Here is a 19,119-nt window from a genome sequence, read left to right as displayed (position 1 = left end):
AAAAAAAAAAAAATAATGAATCCACTTTCTCTTTTAAACCTCTTTGTAGAGGGAGCTACTAATTTTACAGAACTTGAGATTTTTAAACGGGTTCCCAGTCTCTCCTTTGAATCCTTTATGCAGTTTTTGAATGCTCATCTGATCACACTGTTAATCTCCCTTAATGTACTGTTCATTATCCTACTTGTTTTACTCAGTATCTGGATTTACACTGAGTGGCAGCGAGTGTGGAGAGGGTTGGAAGAGACTTTAGACAGATGGACATCTTCGGTGTCATGGAATTTTACTCCTGAACACTGAAAGATGCTGGGAGCAGATATTTGAGACAGGGATGTTGTGTCTCAGGCAGATCTGCGGAGACACAAAAGATTTGGGGCCTTGCTAATGCTTATCAGACGTTATTCAATATTATCCCAGAGTGGGTGAGAGTTTCTGAAATTGAGAAAGTCTCTGTGCTGAAAGAATGTCTCAGAGCTGAAAGGGAAAGTCTCAGGGAGACAATACAAAATGAGCAAGAGAATCTCTACTGAGTCTCTAACTCAGAACAGAAAAAAGAATAGGAGGGGAAAGAAGAAGCAGACACTATAAGAGAAGAAGAGGAAAGAGGTCCAGAGGAGTGGCTCTGAGTTCCAGGGTAAGCACCCCTATGTCCAGAGGAGTGTCCCTCAATAAGATAACGGTCAGCAATGCCCAGAAGGACAACAGGAAGTCCTGAAAGAGTAGGAGGTGAGCAAGACATCGTTACCATTGTTGATCAATCTCTGAAAATGAATGAAATCTGAAGTCTGAGAAAGACTTTTCACACCACCCAAATGAGCCTATTGTCACCTGCTTTGATGCTGGGACAGTGGGGCCAACAGTGTGTGGCTAGATAGTAGAGAAGCTCACCAACTGGGTGGCATTGCTAGGGACTCAGCCATTGACAGAGGTATTAGTACCTGCCAGAATAGTTCCTTCATGCTCTGGAAGTGGATGTTCTTAGCTGTAAAAGAAAGATACCCCTTCAAAGACTATCTGATGTCTGAGAAAATAAATGGACTGATATGGAAAAAGGCATCCATTATTTGAGAAAATATGCTGTGGTGGAAAATGTTTCATAGCCCCACTTTCATTCCTGACGAGCCAGACTAAGAGCATGATCCTGAGAGAGATGTGTCTACACCAAACATGTGGTGTGTATTCACAAAGAATGTAACCAGAAAGATATGGCAATACATTTGCAACAATGTATGCCAGAGGGGAAAGAAGACTCCTTATAAATTAACTGATTAATAAACTTCAAGACTTTGAGTTACATTTAACCCCTCTATGAGCTTGTGTTTCAGCCGTTACAAAAGTATCTGAAAAACTGGACAATGGAGAGCAAACAAGAAGATATAATGGATGAACTGTCTAACGTGCATTACGTGATGAATCCATGGTGGTGTCAGATACATCTGATGGGAATCAGAATTCCCAAAACAACCTACTGGAGGGGCTGATCAACTTGGTTTCCTCCCAGCCTGCATCATCCAATGTCTCAGCTATCAAAGGAAGACATCCTCCTGCTCGAGGAAGTGACAACAGTAAGACTATGTTACATATGGCCTTGTGGCTTTACCTACGTGACCATGGAGAAGATATGAAGAAGTGGCACAAAAAAAAAAAAACAAAAACAAAAAAAAAACAAAAAAAAACAAAAAAACCCAAAAAAAACACTCCTGCACTTCAAGCACAAGTAAAAGAATTACAAGACTGATCCACCACTAAGGTGAACTTCTCCACAAAGGGGATTGCTCCAGTTGCTGCGGGACACAGCAATAGTCATAAGAACAACAGAAGTAACAAACAGAGCGGCCCTGCCCCCAGCCAAGGGGGAAAAGGATTAATAGAGTGTATTGGACTGCATGGATTAGATGGCCTGGCACATCAGAACTACAGAAATGTAAGGTCCTGGTGGATACTGGTGCACAGTGCACTCTAATGCCCTCGAGTCAACAAGGGACAGAATCAATTTATATTCATGGGGTGACTGGGGGTTCCCAAGAGTTGACTATGTTGGAGGTTAAAATCGGCCTCACTGGTAAAGACTGGCAAAAGCACCCTATTGTGAATGGCCCAGGGGCTCTATATATACTTGGTATTGATTACCTCAGAAGGGGATGCTTTTAGGATCCCAAAGGGTATCGATGGGCCTTTGGAATAGCTGCTGTAGACACGGAAGGTGTTAAGCAGTTGTCTGTTTTGCCTGACCTATCAGAAGATCCATTTCTTGTGGGGTTGTTACGAGTGAAAGAGCAACTGGTACCGATTGCTACAAAAATGGTGCACAGATGGCAGTACCTCACCAACAGAGATTCCTTGCTCCCCATTCATAAATTGATTAGTCAACTAGAGAGCCAGGGAGTGATCAGCAAAATTCACCTTTTAGCAGCCCCATATGGCCACTGCATAAAGCCAGTGGAGAATGGAGGCTGGTGGTAAACTATTGTGGCCTGAATGAAGTCACATCCCCATTGAGTGCTGCTGTGCCAGACATGTTAGAACTCCAGTATGAATCGGAGTCAAAACCAGTCAAGAGGTATGCCACCACTAACATTGCTAGCACAGTCTTTTCCATTCCTTTGGCCACAGAATGCAGGTCATTTGCCCCAGTGTGGAAACACAGTCCAACCATTTGCCATGGGTTGATCCAAGCCACACTGGAACAGGGAAGTGCTCCTGAGCACTCACAGCACACTGATGACACTATTGTGTGGGACAACACATCACGGGAAGTTTTTGAGAAAGGAGAGCAAATAATCCAGATCCTTTTGCTTGCTGGTTTTGCAATAAGCAATGCAAAGCTGTGTATCAGAGGGTTTGGGCTGCTTCTGAAATAGTCAATACCAAAACGCAGCTCCTTCTGGCACCTCGAGCTGCCAAAATTAAAGTGGCTCAAGTAGACTTGGATTGGCAACACAAAAGTGAACTAATTCTTGCTTGGTGGGCCCATGAGATTTCAGACCATCAAGGAAGAAATGCAAAATACAAGTGGGCTAGAGACCAAGGGGTGGACTTAACTATGGACACTACTGCATAGATTATTCATGACTCTGAAACATGTGCCATAATTAAACAAGCCAGGAAGATGAAACCCTCTGGGCGATGGCAAAAGTACAAATGTGGAGAGGCATGGCAGATTGATTACATCACCTTGCCATGATCTCACAGTGATAAGTGTTATGCGCTTACCATAGTGGAGGCAACAACTGGGTGGCTTGAAACATATGCAGCACCCCATGCTACTGCCCAAAATACAAAGTTAGGTCTTGAGAAACAATTCCTGATAACACACTAAGGGCAGTTGTTGGTACAATATTTACAAAACACAATCTCCCTTGAACGTATAACTGCATAATGCTGACAGAAAACATGGACAAAATGGAAAAAGATTAAGGAAGTTCAGGAAAAAAAAAGAAACGCTTCTGATTTTAGCAAGTACCATCCACAGTTTTACTGAAGTTCTTTCAATTTCTTCAAACTAACACAAAAGCATGGTATTAAGTGTTTAGACAGCTATTCCAAAAGCTCAGCAAGACAGATTTGATTTCTTTTTGATACAGATTACTTTTTGTGACCTTCAGCAAGTCTTCAAAGGGTAGATTCACAAGGTACCTTACTGCTGAAATGAGTTTCTCAAAATCTTAGATCAACTACAGCTTGCTTCTGCCAAGACTCAATCAATAAATGTTTTCACTTCAAAATACTTATGTGAGTTTACAGAAGTGTCAGTAGTAGATTTATTGGTCTGTATTTATTTATTTTTGTCAGACTTGCCTGCAGTCAGACATAAATTTAGTGTTTCCTGTTTATGGTGGTTGTGGGAATTGGAAAGGGCAAAATAATTGACATTTTACACTGAAGATGACCTTAACCACTTGACTATTATCCACAGTAGAAGTCTTAATTTTTTTATCGTTTTTTGTTTCGATATTATTCTTAGAATAGAGGACTGAACAAGATCTTCTGGGGTATAAGCCTGAAATGTTCCTATGAGATATGAAATCAATATATTTCTGACTCACTTTATCTTGAGAAAAGGATCTACTGATGGAGCCCAAGTGGAAAGATAGGGGATAAGGTACTTTTCTCTGTGGTTTTCACCAGCACTACATACTGTGTTGCACTGCCTCCTACGCTACTAACCCAAACCAGGTCAGGACCAAATAACTGCACGTATACACCAATATGATGAACAGCAAAATGGTGTTTATTACACGTGAACCCTAGCTTATATACCCTATGTGCTTCGTCTATGCCCCTAAAGCATGTGCCATACATCAATCATAGAGCTGGGGATGTCCTGCCACGTCGCATCCCGAGGGGTGTCTCGCAGTTGCCTACTACAATTCTGCCCACTGTATAAGCATGTGTTGAGTATTGTACAGAGAGTCATATAGCTGTGCCAAATTTGTGCACTTAGTATGAAGAAGAATGGTTGCAATGCTGAACCACAAAGGAAATGTAAATTCTACAAACAAGTCCCCTTGGAACCTCCACTCTATATTAATAAGGTTATATTTCCTTACTTTATGGTACAAATAGTGCAAATGCAAAAGCAGTATACAGAATCAATGTGTTTTCTATGTATGGACATGTAAATGTACATGCATACATATAAATTGCAATATGCTGGAAAATCTGTGATAATATAATGATTTCAAAATAAGTACCTAAAATCAATAATGTATGGCTATTTTAGTAGTATTGTAATATTGAATAAAGCTTACAGAAATTATTGTTATATTTCTTACAATAGAGCCTAGAATCACCTGAGGGAGACAGCTAGAACAAGCCTGCTGCGAATAATGCCGTGAGTGGGAACAAATATAACATAATAATCTGCTCTCACAGCAGTTAGGTAAAGGGCTAACTGTCACACAGAGTGCCATTGTAAAAGAACCTAACACCGTGAGTTCACTAAGAGGTAGAGGATTTATGAATGAATACCTTACATATTCTGCAGTACAAATTCCAAGAATAAGGTAATAAAGTGTTCTTTGTTACACTGCAATTACATAGGTCCACTTAAAACTTTCTGAAGACATTTATTATAATTTATAATTCTTCTTGAGAAACAGTATTCAAAATAATTTTGGAACTGATGGTGCTAAAAATTGAAGAGGAAGGGGAGATTGTTAATTATTAGTTGAGATTTGTGTTGAGTTCACTCACAGAACATACATCCTCTCTAGTTGAAGAATATCCTGGTAAATTATTTTATTTAAATTAAAAAAATATATATACTAACCAACAGAATAGAACAAATAATTTCTTCAGCATTTGAAGGAAATTAACATTTATCTATCCAAATACTTAGGTTAGAATTTATGCACTTGTTTGCTTTCCACTTTGAGAGTTAATTCAGTTCACTGTAAAGTGCATGTTAAAATTACAATGTAAACTGCCCCCTGAATTTTGGTCTTAATGCAGATCACTGCATGTGAAAAGGGAATATGCTTACACAGCGTGCGTTATATATCTCACCACAGTACAGTCTGAATTATAATGATAATGAAGGGCATCCATCCCTTACAGTTGGCACAGCTGGAACAATCATCATGGTGAAAATGGGAGAAGAAACAAACAGGAGAGGAATGCTCACCTCTAACCAAAGATCTAGGCTTGTAGGAAAGACTCCACAGAGCAGAGACCTACAAAAAGAGATCCTTCACCAGAAGCAGTCAGCCCTTAAATGGGGTCTTCTAGTCACACACACAGGTGAATTGCCCTCACCTGTGCTCCCAAACTTGATTTAGTCCTTTCCACAGGTGATCAATTCAGCATCCTAAATAGCAGAACTGCATAAATTACTATATTACCTGTAACATTTTGTTTTCCTCCACCAAAAAACAAGCACCTGCTCATAAAAGCAAACCAAGACCAAGGCAAGGAAACAGAATTCACATACACAGATATTGCAGGTGAAGAACACACAATAGCATTCTTAGACAAAAAAACCAAATTTAACAGCCTTATCTTCAAAAAAGTAATTCAGTAAAGATGAAATATTTAAATAAATCTTTCCATTATTAAAATGTACAATTTCAATAGTTCTTTTCGTAATTTCTGAGTGCAAGTAGTTCTTATTAACTGTCTGAAATGTAGTTCTCCCCAGGTTGGCTCTTTCGCTTCATGAAAATCAACTATTATTGTATGTGCAAAATCCAGAGACCTAACTGAAAATATTAACCAACATTAAACATAAGCTACAACATAATCCAGGGCTACGTACCTGAGTTGTACTATAGTGTGGTATCATTTGGTGTTATAAAACACAAATGATTATTTTAGCAACAGAAGACTTTAATGCTCCGTGGTGTATTAGGAAGATACTAACAGATAAAAGGAGCATTAGTATTCATGCATAAGAACAAGAAATTAAAAATGCTTCAATTTTAGGAGGAGACAAAAAACAGACTCTCCTCTTGACCAGTTCTAATTTTCACATACTTGTTTAAAAAATAAAATAAAATAAAATAAAATAAAATGACAAAAAAAACCAACAATATTTTGGTATCTGTTCTATTGTGTTAAGGGGAGTTTTATCATGGTAGAATGGGAAGTCTCAGTACAATTGAGCTCAATGTGAACTACTGAATTCAGGAAGCTTAATTGTGAATAATCGTACCAGAACTGAACTTTCAGTTTTTCTGTAGAATGACTAGACTAATAAGAACAGTGAAACAGTGAAAACACAACACAAATTTTCAACTCACAGTTTGAAAAAATGGCTTAAGAGTATTGCTAACTTTGACAGAAATTGCAGTTTCATAGGATTATTGGACCATTGTGTGAGTCCTTGTAGTTATTGCAAATCTTGTGATGATAACTTATTTAAATGTGAAATATGGGTTATGGCTTTGCATAAATTTCATGCTAATTTAAACAGAAAATCCACCTTTTATATAATTTAAGATGTGCTTTCTCTGTATAAAAAGAATACTTAGTGTATTAGCATTATTTTCAAATGAATGACAAATATAATTACTATTATATTTTGAATTGTGGAAAAGAGAGATTAGAACTCCATATGGAGCCATTGAAAACTGAAAAGTCAGGTCCCAATTGTAAAATATTTTTTATTTTTCTCAGGCTTTTATAAATCTTTGGAATATTTGGTCAAAAAAGAGTTTCAGACCTGTGCCAATGGTGTGAATTAAAGAAGAATGTTAAGAATCATAATAGATGAATGAATACATGTCAGTGAGTAGGTTTTTTAAGGTGGAATTTTTGCCAGTGTGATATTGTGCCCACGTTTTTCATTTATGAAGAATTTGGAGTATCACTTTTAACCATGTTCAAATTATAACACAAAATCTTTCAGGCACAAAAAATCATACATGTGTCTCAGTGCTTTCTGTGGGTTGCACTGCTGAAATCAGAGTTTTTCCAGTTAAAGATACATTTCTATTTATCTTAAAACCCTTTGTGAACTTGGAATAGCACTCAGTAGCCAGTCAAGCATAAACCAAGCTGTCAGTTTGGTATACCTACTCACTGTCTTTCTCTAGAAAATTATAGCATATAGCTTATAACATTAGAAATAGAAGTAACTCCATCAAGAATGACACTGTAATTACAATGAATACCTTATTAGGAAGCCACAATTAACTTCCATCCATAGGGTCCATTCTCTCCACAGCATCATTTGTCAAACCAGCAACTGGGAAGTACCTCCATGAATTTTGATATTCAGCTTGCACTGAATGAATAGAATCCTGATCCCATTCTTACTGCAATGTGGCACTGCAGTCTGAGAGGCTGAATGCTCTGGGCACAGATGTCCCTAGGTCTGATTTGGCAAAATATCATTGTGCAACTTATATCAAGACTAGGTAAGAGAGAGGAAGAATTTGACAAAGAGATACTATTTTTTATTTTAAATATTTATTATACACTTAGCTTGTACTTGGATGCACTTTTGAGAAAGAAAACAAAGAGCAAATAAAACTGGCATGTTGAGAATAAGATAAATGAAGTAATAATGAAAAGCTCTGGTTATGTTTACAGCTGGACTTGCATAGAGTCCAGATTGCATAGACTCTGCTCTGTGCTCCCATTCTTCTGATTACCCATGCTATGTGAGTCCTAGACTAGCTCTGATTCAATTGATTTAAGAGTCAGTGTTTGTGCTGAAGCACAAGCACAAGAAGTCTGCAACTTGGTGAGAGTGTAGTCCTGATGCACATTGGTGTTGCTGGGTAAGTGACTCGGTTCCTCTATTGTGACAACATATGTCTTTGTGTATGTAAGTCTTTATACTATCTATGGCTGGCTAAAAGTTGTAAGTATTACTGTGGCTTATATTGCATTGCCACTAAGGAACAGTAAGCAAGAATTTCTTTTTAAAATGCTGAAATATGTTGGCCTGCTATTCTCTGTGGGAAAGGCAGATATATACGTTTGGCATATCTGATTCAAACACCTAAAGCTTATCACGTGCCTTGACATTAACAGTAGCACGATGCGTTTTATTCTTTAAATAATGAGAAAGTCTTTGTGCAATGAATGCAGTGTAAAATGAGAATATAAAATGTACAATATTATTTCATGAAAGAACTACCTCTGAAAGGTCATTAAGTGCAAACTGTCTTTAATAAATTATAGTGTAATACTTATGCTACACAGGATTGTCTTATACAATATACATGCTACAGCAACTCCTTTCACTACTGATCTGAAGTTTCATGTAAGAAACCATACAGATGAAACCAGCATTAATAGACTTGAGAAAGCCATTCTGCTAATATGTACTGATCAAATGCACATTCTGGTGAATGAGAAGTCATCACTCCTGTATGTATTCAGAAGCAAACTGCTCCATTTTGTTTTGTGAGAGGATAGTGATGGAAGTGATGGTAGTATGCATGCATCCCCCCCACCTCTGCACTTCCCTGGATGTGTGGGAACTGCTGAGTAATGGCCTGAACCTCTGATTGATCACCTGAGGCGAGCAATGATTCAGACAGAGGAACACAGGTGAAGGCAATTCACCTGTGCTGCCAGAAGAGGTGGAGACAGGCTCCACCCCTCTTAGACCTATTTAAGTGCTGGCTACCAGGGGGGAAGAATCTCTTCTGGAGATCTGCTCTGCTGGAGTTTTGTAGCTGAGCCTAGGATACGGGTAAGCTTTCTATCTATTCTTTTTGTTATCATAATCTGCTTTGCCAAACTCTCTTGTTTATTTTGTAATTATAGCATCTTAATATTCATTGTCTGTACACTGGAGCAGGTGCTTAGAATAGGAAGCACTAGATAGCAAGATCTCTGACTTCAGAATCATGGAAGGAAAGAGGTAAGTCATGAGTATCTAGCCTTTTGGTTTTCATGGACTGTTGGGTTTGTTATTAGGTGACTAACCGGGGATTCGGGCTGTTGCAGTGCAGGCAGCTGGACTGTCTCATGATAAGCACATATGGGAGTTATTCAGCTTTGTGGTAGGTGCTTGGAACAGTGCGTCCATTGGCCTTGAGGAAGAAATTAAGTGAGGAAGAAGGAGCTGAAGGATGAAGATAAGGAACAAGAAGATGGACACCACCTGGAGATGATCTCCATGGAACAATGTAACAATGAAGGGCTAATGGTAGCACTGGTGTTGGGCAGCCTGGACTGATACCCACCAATAAGATTCTGACAAGTGGACTCTAGAGGGTATATAAGATACTGTTGAATTTCAATAAATGCTATTTTGCAGCATCCCCCATATTGGTGTCTATGGTGCAATGGCCCTAGTGAGGAGAGATTGCAGATAGAGCAAGGAGAGATTGCTAGCCCCTGCAGTGAAGGATCCTGTAATGGTGTGTCTGCGGCAATCGGCTGCATTAAGAAAAGACAAATTGTCTTAGGCCGCATATAACATATAATTGAGTTAACATATATAAGTAACAAAACTTAATTTCTACATACTTTTTATTAAAACTTAGAAAAAGAAACCAACAATAAAAACATAAAAGTAGTGGCGCACTTGACCTTGTTTTTGTGAAAATAATACATCAGTGTCTGTTTCAGTGAAAGGGTTGCAATTCTCAGTGAGTTCTCATGGTGTTTGTCTGAGATTTTTGATGAAATTTTACTCTTTCTGTGATTTGTCCTTGAAAGCAGTTGTTCACGAATGTACGTAATGCCAAAAAGCAATGACATGAATAAAGTGTGATTATTAAGCACAAGATTTTTTTTTTCTGTTAAGATAGGTCTAGTAAAGAGACATGTTCAATTTTTTCTTTGAATTGAATGTCTGATTGCAGCTCTATACATAACATTTGAAAAAGTGCAGGTAATTTGTTTACGTCAACTGAAAATGCAGCTGTGAGTATACAAAGGATTTTTTAATTTTTTTTTTAAATCTTGAACCCTATTCTCAAATTTCTTTATCAAATCTGAATGCTTAGATGTGTATTTTTGGTTTTCAGAGGACAGTGTTTCACCAACATAACAAAATGCATGGCATTATTTGCCATAACTTGAGCTTACTATAATTTAAGTTTCACTTTGAATGCTGTTGCAGTTTGAAACATAGCACAGATAAGTAGATTTTCACCTTGAAGATGCGTACTTAACTCATTTAAATGAGTGATCAAATCCACTAAGAATTCTAAATCTGTGAGCCATTTTTCATCTTCAAGTCCTGGCATAAATTTTCCCTTTGATTCCATAAATGACTTGATTTCATTTTGTAAATCATAAAATCCTTTTAGCACTTGACTCTGACTTTAGAGAACCAAACAATGTCCTCACAATCAGCATCCATGTTTTTAAGGAACTTCTGGAACTGGTGATGATTCAGTCTGTTGGACACAATGAAATTCACAGATTTGTTGATGATTTGCATGACAGTATCTACTTTTAAGCCTTCCACCCATAGATTTTCTTGATGTGTGATGCAGTGATATTTCATCAAACATGAGTTGCCTGTGGCAATTGCATAATCTTCTATTAATTTTGTAAGCCCCTCTTTTTTTTATCAACCATTGCTGAGACATCATCAGTAGCTATAGTGGATATGTTGATGTGGGTTAAAGAAAATTGCTTTAATGTAATTTTTACTGCTTCATACATACAAAGAGATTTAAATGTGTCCCGCAGTGGCACCAAAGAAGCCATTTCTTCAGTGACATTATATTCATCTTCAGTGTCTCTAATGCAAATGGCAAGTTGAGTCACATCTGTAGCATCAGTACTTTCATCTACTGCTAAAGCATAATCGCAGCTCTGCTCTCTAAATTTCTTTCAACGGTTTTTCCTATTTCTTCAGTTCTCCTTGCTACAATCTACTGAGACAAACTCAGTTTAGAAAAATCTGCTTATCAGGACACATTATATCTGCCATATTTTCCAAACACTTGTTTAATAAACTCACCATTGGTAAATGTTTTTTTTTTTCTTTGCAATCAGGCAACTATCCTTTTTGACAGTCTGTTCGAATTTTAACTTTTTTTAAGGTTTTGTTGTGGTTATTTTTTTTTCAGTTCCACTATTTTGTCTTTATGAAGCATTCCTTGATGCATCAAATTTGGCAGCGCGTTTCTGCTGATAATGCCTTTTAAAATTGTAATCTTTTAAAACAGGCACTCTTTTCTTACAAATTAAGCATAGTTCTTTTCTTACAAATTAAGCATTTCTTACAAATTAAGCATAGTGCCATATTATTTGTCTCAACAGAAAAGTACTCATCTGTCCATTTTTTCCTGAATGTTCTTCCTTCATCTGTGATTTTTCTTTTTTCTGTTTTCTTTTTTTCTGGATTGTTTTCTTCTGAGATGCCATGAGGCAGGTTAAAATACTAGTATTAGCAATACTGTGTTTTTCTCAACAAGCGGCTCAAGTGTGCACCATGCTCACAGGGCACGATGCATCTGTGTGTATACAAATGTCACAACACACAGAGCCAGCACTGCACTGCACTCCCTCTCCTGGTTCTAGCCCAGGCAGTCCCTATGCCAGTCCCAGCAGAGCGATGGTCTGACTGCTGAGTGATACAAGACCACCTGGGGCAGAGCCCTCGCCATGATGGGTTTTTTTTTTTGGATGGAAATTATTTAATTCTCCAAATTTAGGTTCCAGTTACCTTCATGACTTTATGACTCAACAACTTGCGCATTAGTTATTTTGCCTGCTATAACATAAGTCCTGAGTATATTGACTGTTCAAAAACAGAAGCATTAGCCTGACAGGAAAACTGATGTTTAGACATTCCTGTCAACAAATAATACTGTTAATTTGCACGTGCTGCTGTAGTTGAGCTTCATCCTGAATTCTGTTTTGCTGGAGACCTAAAAATATAGAAAACAGTGCACCTGAATGAAAAATGTAGGGTTTTTCATATTTTTGGTTTCATGGATTGATTCAGTGTGTTAGAATTAAGAAGAGTGAATTAAGAGAATTAAGAATAGAATTCTATTAATAGCATTAAGAGAAGCAGCAGCAGCATCCACTACACCATAGTAGCATCTACCACAACTCTCTACAGTCAAAGAGACTTCTCTTCCCAGAATATGACATTATTCCAAGAGAAAAAAATCTGGTAGATACTGATGGTATGTTTCTATCAATATAGCATAGCACTGTGAATTGCTATCAGTCATGAATATGGACTGAATGCATGATATACATGAGTGCTTGAAGGTGAAACACAAATGTTTTACGTAAATACTTTATCTCACGGAATTCTGACAGTATTCCACAAACTCAAGCTCAGATTTCACTATTTGGCTCACTGAATTGTACTTTGATATTAAGTTATCCTATTTTATTTATTTATTTTAAAATAAAAAAAAAATACTAGGAAGAGAATCTAATTTTTCTGTGTGTGACTTCAGTTTCAGAGACATCTATAAGATGAAGCTTCCTGAAATCTGCAAGATTCATCTCTTATAAGATTTATCTTTTGCAAGGGAAATGTCTGCTTATCTTTTCTCCTAAGACCTTACTTCCAAAACCTGGCACAATGTCTTGTGGTGCTAAATGCTGCATTTAACTCTTGAAGTCTTTTGGAGTGTATCCTGAGAAATTACAGCAGCTCCAGTATTTTTAGCCGACAAATTGGCTGAAATGATAACTGTAATTTGGTCTTTGCAGAAACCCTCATTTTAGTTATATCCTGTTACATAGTGATCTTAATGGAGTTTTATTTTTATCTGCTAGAGTATCTGCTGTGTATGTGCTACACAGTACTTTTATCATTGCATAAAGAGTGAAGAAGGCAGAAAATATGCATGAGAACATACATTCTTTTTGCTAAAGTAGTTAATGATCTACATATATAGCTATATCCATATGTATAACCACTGCACTTGGAGCAATAATTCAGTCACTAACTGCTAGAATTATTTGCTGTTAAACATTAGAAAAAGTTTCTTTTTTTGAGTGGTTTGCCTAACACAAAATTTTATTTCAGTATGCATGGGTTCTTAATGACTGCAGAGTTCTTGAACAGGACTCATTTTGATGTTATACATAAGTTAGTCACTTAGGTCAGTTATTTTGGCAGAAAACAGCAAATCTGCAATGCTGGGGCATCAGAAGCTTGGAAGAACTATACAGTGCATTATGACACAACTCATTTTTATGGAATCATAGAGTCACAGAATGGCCTGAGTTGAAAAGGACCACAGTGATCATCTAGTTTCAACCCACCTGCTACGTGCAGGGTTGCCAACCACCAGACCAGGCTGCCCAGAGCCACATCCAGCCTGGCCTTGAATGCCTCCAGGGATGGGGCATCCACAACCTCTCTGGGCAACCTGTTCCAGTGTGTCACCACGCTCTGTGTGGAAAAACTTTCTCCTAATATCTAATCTAAACCTCCCCTGTCTTAGTCTAAAACCATTCATTCTTGTCTTATCACTATCCACCCATTAAACAGTCGTACCCCTCCCTGTTTATAAGCTCCCTTCAAGTACTGGAAGGCTGCAGTGAGGATTCCCTGGAGCCTTCTTTTCTCCAAGCTAAACAAGCCCAGTTCCCTCAGCCTTTCTTCATAGTAGAAGTGTTCCTGCCTTGTGATCATCTTTGTGACCCTCCTCTGGGCCCACTCCAAGTACTCTGTGTTTTTCTTGTGCTGGGGGCCCCAGGCCTGGACACAGAATTCCAGATGGGGCCTCACAAGAGCCAAGTAGAGGGGGACAATCACTTCCCTCTCCCTGCTGGCCACCCCTTTTTTAATGCAGCCCAGAACACAATAGGCCTTCTGGGCTGCAAATGCACATTGCTTTCATTAAATTATTCTGTTTAATATCTTGTATGATATTAGTTGTTTTGTATTCATGTTCTGTCCTATCACTGTAAAAACATTAGCTGCTTTGCTGGTTGATATGAGACAGTATATAAGGCTTCCACTGCTTATCCAGGATTTACTAACTTCTGCGTCCCATATACCATACAGTAACTCCAAAAGTATTTTGTTTTCACATGGTGGTTCCTTTCTCAGAGGTGCTGCAGCTTTCACTGTCTTATTATGTTGAGAGCTCTGGATCAGCGCATTTTAAAATACTAAAATGCTTGTGTGTTTTGTTGTTGTTTGTTTGTTTGTCTGTTTTAATCTGGAAAACCTGTTGGAGTTCTTTAAAAAATAGATTTTATTTTTCTACTGATTTTTTTTAAATGAAGATTTCTATTCTCTGTTTTATCTAAGCACACAGAGCTGCTTACAGGTGCTTGAAGAGGGAGTTTAACTCATTAAATTATATTAACTCTTAAGGTGGCTGACACATTGGACTCGATGATCGCTGGAGGTCCCTTCCAACCCCTACAGTTCTGTGATTCTGTGTGTGTGATTCACCTCACATTGTGTCATAATAACTCTAATACCTCACAGATAGACATTAGCTTGACTCAGAGTCCAGTCGTTTTCAGTCATAAAATAGAATTTCAGAATATCTTGAGTTTGAAGGGATTCTCAAGGATCATCCCAACCAACTCATGATTCTGTACATAACTGAAGAGTCCTCTGTTGGAAAAGATCCTTAAGATCAAGTCCAGCTGTTAACTTAGTACTGCCACAAAAACATATCTTTTAAATACCTCCAGTAATGGTTACTCAACCAATTATCCATGCTGCTTCCTCCAGTGCTCCACAACCCCTTCAGTGAAGAACTTTTTCCTTCTATCCAACCTACATGTCTCCTGGTGCAATTTGAGACCACTGCCTCTTGTCCTATCACTTGTTACTTTGGAGAAGAGACTAATTCCCACTTCCTAAAATCACTTCTCACAGAATCACAGAAACACCAAGGTTTGAAAAGACCTACAAGATCATCCAGCCCAACCATCCACCTATCACCAATAATTCTCAGTAAACCATATCCCTCAGTACAAAATCCAAATGTTCCTTGAACACCCCCAGGGTCACTGACTCCACCACCTCCCTGGGCAGCCCATTCCAGTGCTCGACCAGTCTTTCAGAAAAATAGTATTTCCTAACGTCCAGCCTAAATCTCCCCTGGCACAGCTTGAAGCCATTCCCTCTAGTTCTATCACCAGCTACACAGGAGAAAAAGCTGATCCCCAGCTCACTACAACCTCCCTTCAGGTAGTTAGAGAGAGCAATAATGTTTCCCCTGAGCCTCTTCTTCTCCAGACTGAACAATCCCAGCTTCTTCAGCGGCTCCTCTTGAGGCCTGTGCTCCCTGCACCAGCTTTGTTGCCCTACTTTGAACCTGCTCCAGGGCCTCAATGTCTTTCTTGCAGTGCGAGGCCCAAAACTGGACACAGTACTCAAGGTGCAGCCTCACCAGAGGAAAATCAGGAAAAACAGGAGGAAAATCATTTCCCTGTTCCTGCTGGCAAGACCGTTCCTGATGCAAACCAGGATGCCACTGGCCTTTCTGACACACTGCTGGCTCACACTGAGCTGAGCACCAATCAGTACCCCCAGATCCATTTCCTCTACACAGTCTTTCAGCCACTCTGCCCCAAGCCTGTAGCATTCCCTGGGGCTGTTGTGGTCAAGGTGCAGGACCTGGAATTTGGCCTTGTTGAATGTCATCCCATTGGCTTCAGCCCAGCTATCTAGTCTGTCCAGATCCCTCTGTAGGGCCTCGCTACCCCCAGGCAGATTGACACTTCCAGCCAACTTGGTGTCATCTGTAAACTTACTGGGGGTGCACTCAATGCCCTCATCCAGGTTGTCAATAAAGATATTGAAGAGGACAGGCCCAAGTACCAACACCTGGGGAACACCACTCATTACAGGTCGCCAGCTGGATTTATCTCCATTCACTACTACTCTCTGGGCCCAGCCTTCCAGCCTGTTCCTTATCCAGCCAAGATTGTACCTGGTGTATCTGTCCAAGCCACAGGCTGCCAGCTTCTGCAGGAGAATTCTGTTGGAGACAGTGTCAAAGGCTTTGCTGAAGTCTAGGTAGACTACATCAATATCCTTTTCCTCATCTACCAGATGGGTCACTAGATCATAAAAGGAGATCAGATTGGTCAAGCAAGACCTGCCCTTCATGAACCCATGCTGGCTAGGCCTTATCCCCCTGTTGTCCTGCACATGCCACATGATCTCCCTTGAGACAATCTGCTCCATAATCTTCCCTGGCACCAAGGTCACGCTAAAAGGCTTGTAGTTCCCTGGATCCTCCTTACAACCTTTCTTGTAGATGGGAGTCACATTGGCAAGTCTTCCATCTTCTGGGACCTCACCAGTCAACAAGAAGTACTGATAGATAATGGCAAGCGCCTTGGCTATCACCTCCACCAGTTCCCTCAGCACTCTCAGGTGAATCTCATCCGGCCCCATGGACTTACAACAGTCCAGCTGGAGTACTAGGTCTCTGACTGCGTCCTCCTAAATCGTGGGGGGTTCAGTCTGCACCCCAGCCACGACTACCAGAGAGTCAAGTACCCTGAAGATAACTGGTCTGACGTTAAAGACAAATGTAAAGTAGGCATTCAGAACCTCTGCCCTTTCCTTATCCTAAGTGGTCATATTCCCAGCATCATCCCTTAAAGAATGGAGATTCTTCTTAGTCCTCCTTTTACTATTGATATATTTGTAAAAGAGTTTCTTCTTCCTTTTTACCCCATCAGCCAAGTTGAGTTCAAGCTGGGCTTTTGCCTTTCTGATTTTCTCTCTACACATCTTAACAACTTCTCTGTACTCTTTCTGAGTCGCCTGTTCCTTCTTTCACAGGAAGTAGATTCTATTTTTCTCCCATAGCCTCAAGAATATAGCTCCCTATTCATCCACACTGGTCTTCTTCCCCGCCGGCTCATTTTGTGGCTCAGAGGGACAGCCAGCTCCTGCGCCTTTAAGACTTTCTTGAAAAGTGACCAGCCATCTTGGACCCTTTTACTTTCTCAGACTGAAACCCAGGGGATTACCCCTGCTAATCTTCTGAACAATTCAAAGTCTGCCCTCAGAAAGTCCAAGGTAGCAGTTTTGCTGTTCCCCCTTCTGGCTCCACCAAGAATCAAAAACTCTACCATTTCACGGTCACTCTGTCCAAGACAGCCCCCGACCTGCACATCTCCCACCAGATCTTCTCTGTGAACAACAGGTCTAGTGGGACAGCTGCTTTTGTAGGCTCCCTCGCCAGCTGCATCAGAAAGTTATCCTCCATATACTCAAGAAATCTGGACTGCTTTTTCTGCGCTACATTGTATTCCCAGCATATGTTGTGGAAGTTGAAGTGCCCCATGAGGACAAAGGCTGGTGATCGTGCAGCTTCTACCAGCTGTTCATGGAACTCCTCATCTGTCTCTTCATCCTGGTTTGGCAGTCTGTAGCAGACGCCTATCAGGATGTCTGCCTTGTCAGCCCTTACCTGATCTTTTCCCATAGGGATTCAACCTTATCATCTCCAGCCACAAGGTCAGTAACATCAAAGCACTCTCTAATGTGTAGAGCCATGCTGCCACCCCTCCTTCATTGCCTATCCTTCCTGAAGAGTTTGTAGCCATCCATTGCAGCACTCCAGACATGGGAGCGATCCCAGCATATCTCCATAATGGCAACTAGGTCACAGCCTGGCTTCCAACTCTTCTTGTTTGTTGTCCATGCTGCATGCACCTGCGTAGATGCACTTCAGCTGAGCCCCTCTCCTCACCTCTAATCCCATTACTGCTCCCTCAGGCTCATTTCTAGTAGGTCTGGTTTTATCCCCTTCCCCCTTCATATCTAGTTTAAAGCCCTCTCTACAAGTCCCGGCAGCTCCTGTGCAAGAATCCGTTTCCCCCTTTAGGATAGGTGATACCCCTCGACAGACCTCATGCCAGGCACCGAGTAGACCGCCCCATAATCAAAGAACCCAAAATTCTTGTGTTTGCACCAGCCTCTCAGCCATGTGTTTATAAGATGGGTTTTCCTGCTCCTCTCAGTGTCCTTCCCTGTCACTGTAGGGATACAGCAAATACTACTTGTATGCCTGCTCCATCAACTAACTTCCCCAGTCCCCTAAAATAATTTTGACATAGCCATAGAGAGTGATGAGGTCTCCCTTGAGCATCCTCTTCTCCAGGATGAGTAACTCAATTTCTCTCAACCACACCTCGTAAGACTTATTCTCTAGAACCTTAATCAGCTTCACTGTCCCTATTGGGACAGGCTCCAGCATTTTAATATCTTTCTTGTAGTGAGAGGCCCACAACTGAGCATGTTATTTGAGGTATGGGCTCAACATTGCCAAGTACAAGGGAATAATTTCTCCCTGGTCCTGCTAGCCACACTATTTCTTATACTGGCTCTTGTCCACTCGAGCACACTGCTAGCTCACATTCAGCTGACTATCAGCAAGTACTCCCAGGTCCTTTTCTGACAGCTTTCCAGCTTTCAGCTACCCTTCTCCCAGAGTGCAGTAAAGAATTGAGTTGTTGTGATCTAAACAGAGTACCTAGCACTTAGCCTTTCTGAACCATGAGAATGTCTCAACCCATCAATCTAGCCTATCCAGGTATTATTGCTAAGAACTACTTAACAATTAAACCATATGTCTGAGAGCATTGTCCAAAGCTTTATTGAACTCCAGCATGGGTGGTGCTATGACCACTGTCCCAGGGAGGTTCCAGAACCTGATCAATCTTTTCTCAATATCCAACCTGACCCTGCCCTATCAACATTCCAAGTCCTATCACTGTCACCAGAGAGAAAGGATC

General features: G+C 40.1%; 1 long non-coding RNA gene across 1 annotated transcript; it reads left to right on the top strand.

Moving 5' to 3' along the window:
• The first annotated feature begins 9,089 nt into the window (after positions 1 to 9,089).
• LOC125687286 (uncharacterized) lies at positions 9,090 to 11,456 on the top strand. The gene is made up of 3 exons (XR_007374044.1): positions 9,090 to 9,148; positions 9,257 to 9,319; positions 9,406 to 11,456. It is a non-coding gene; the product is annotated as an uncharacterized LOC125687286 (long non-coding RNA).
• The last annotated feature ends 7,663 nt before the right edge of the window (positions 11,457 to 19,119 follow it).

The sequence above is a fragment of the Lagopus muta genome, chromosome Z (genome assembly GCF_023343835.1).
Source record: "Lagopus muta isolate bLagMut1 chromosome Z, bLagMut1 primary, whole genome shotgun sequence".
Taxonomy (NCBI): domain Eukaryota; kingdom Metazoa; phylum Chordata; class Aves; order Galliformes; family Phasianidae; genus Lagopus; species Lagopus muta.
The sequence above is the reverse complement of the archived record's forward strand: the minus strand, read 5'-3'. Positions and strand labels throughout refer to the sequence as shown.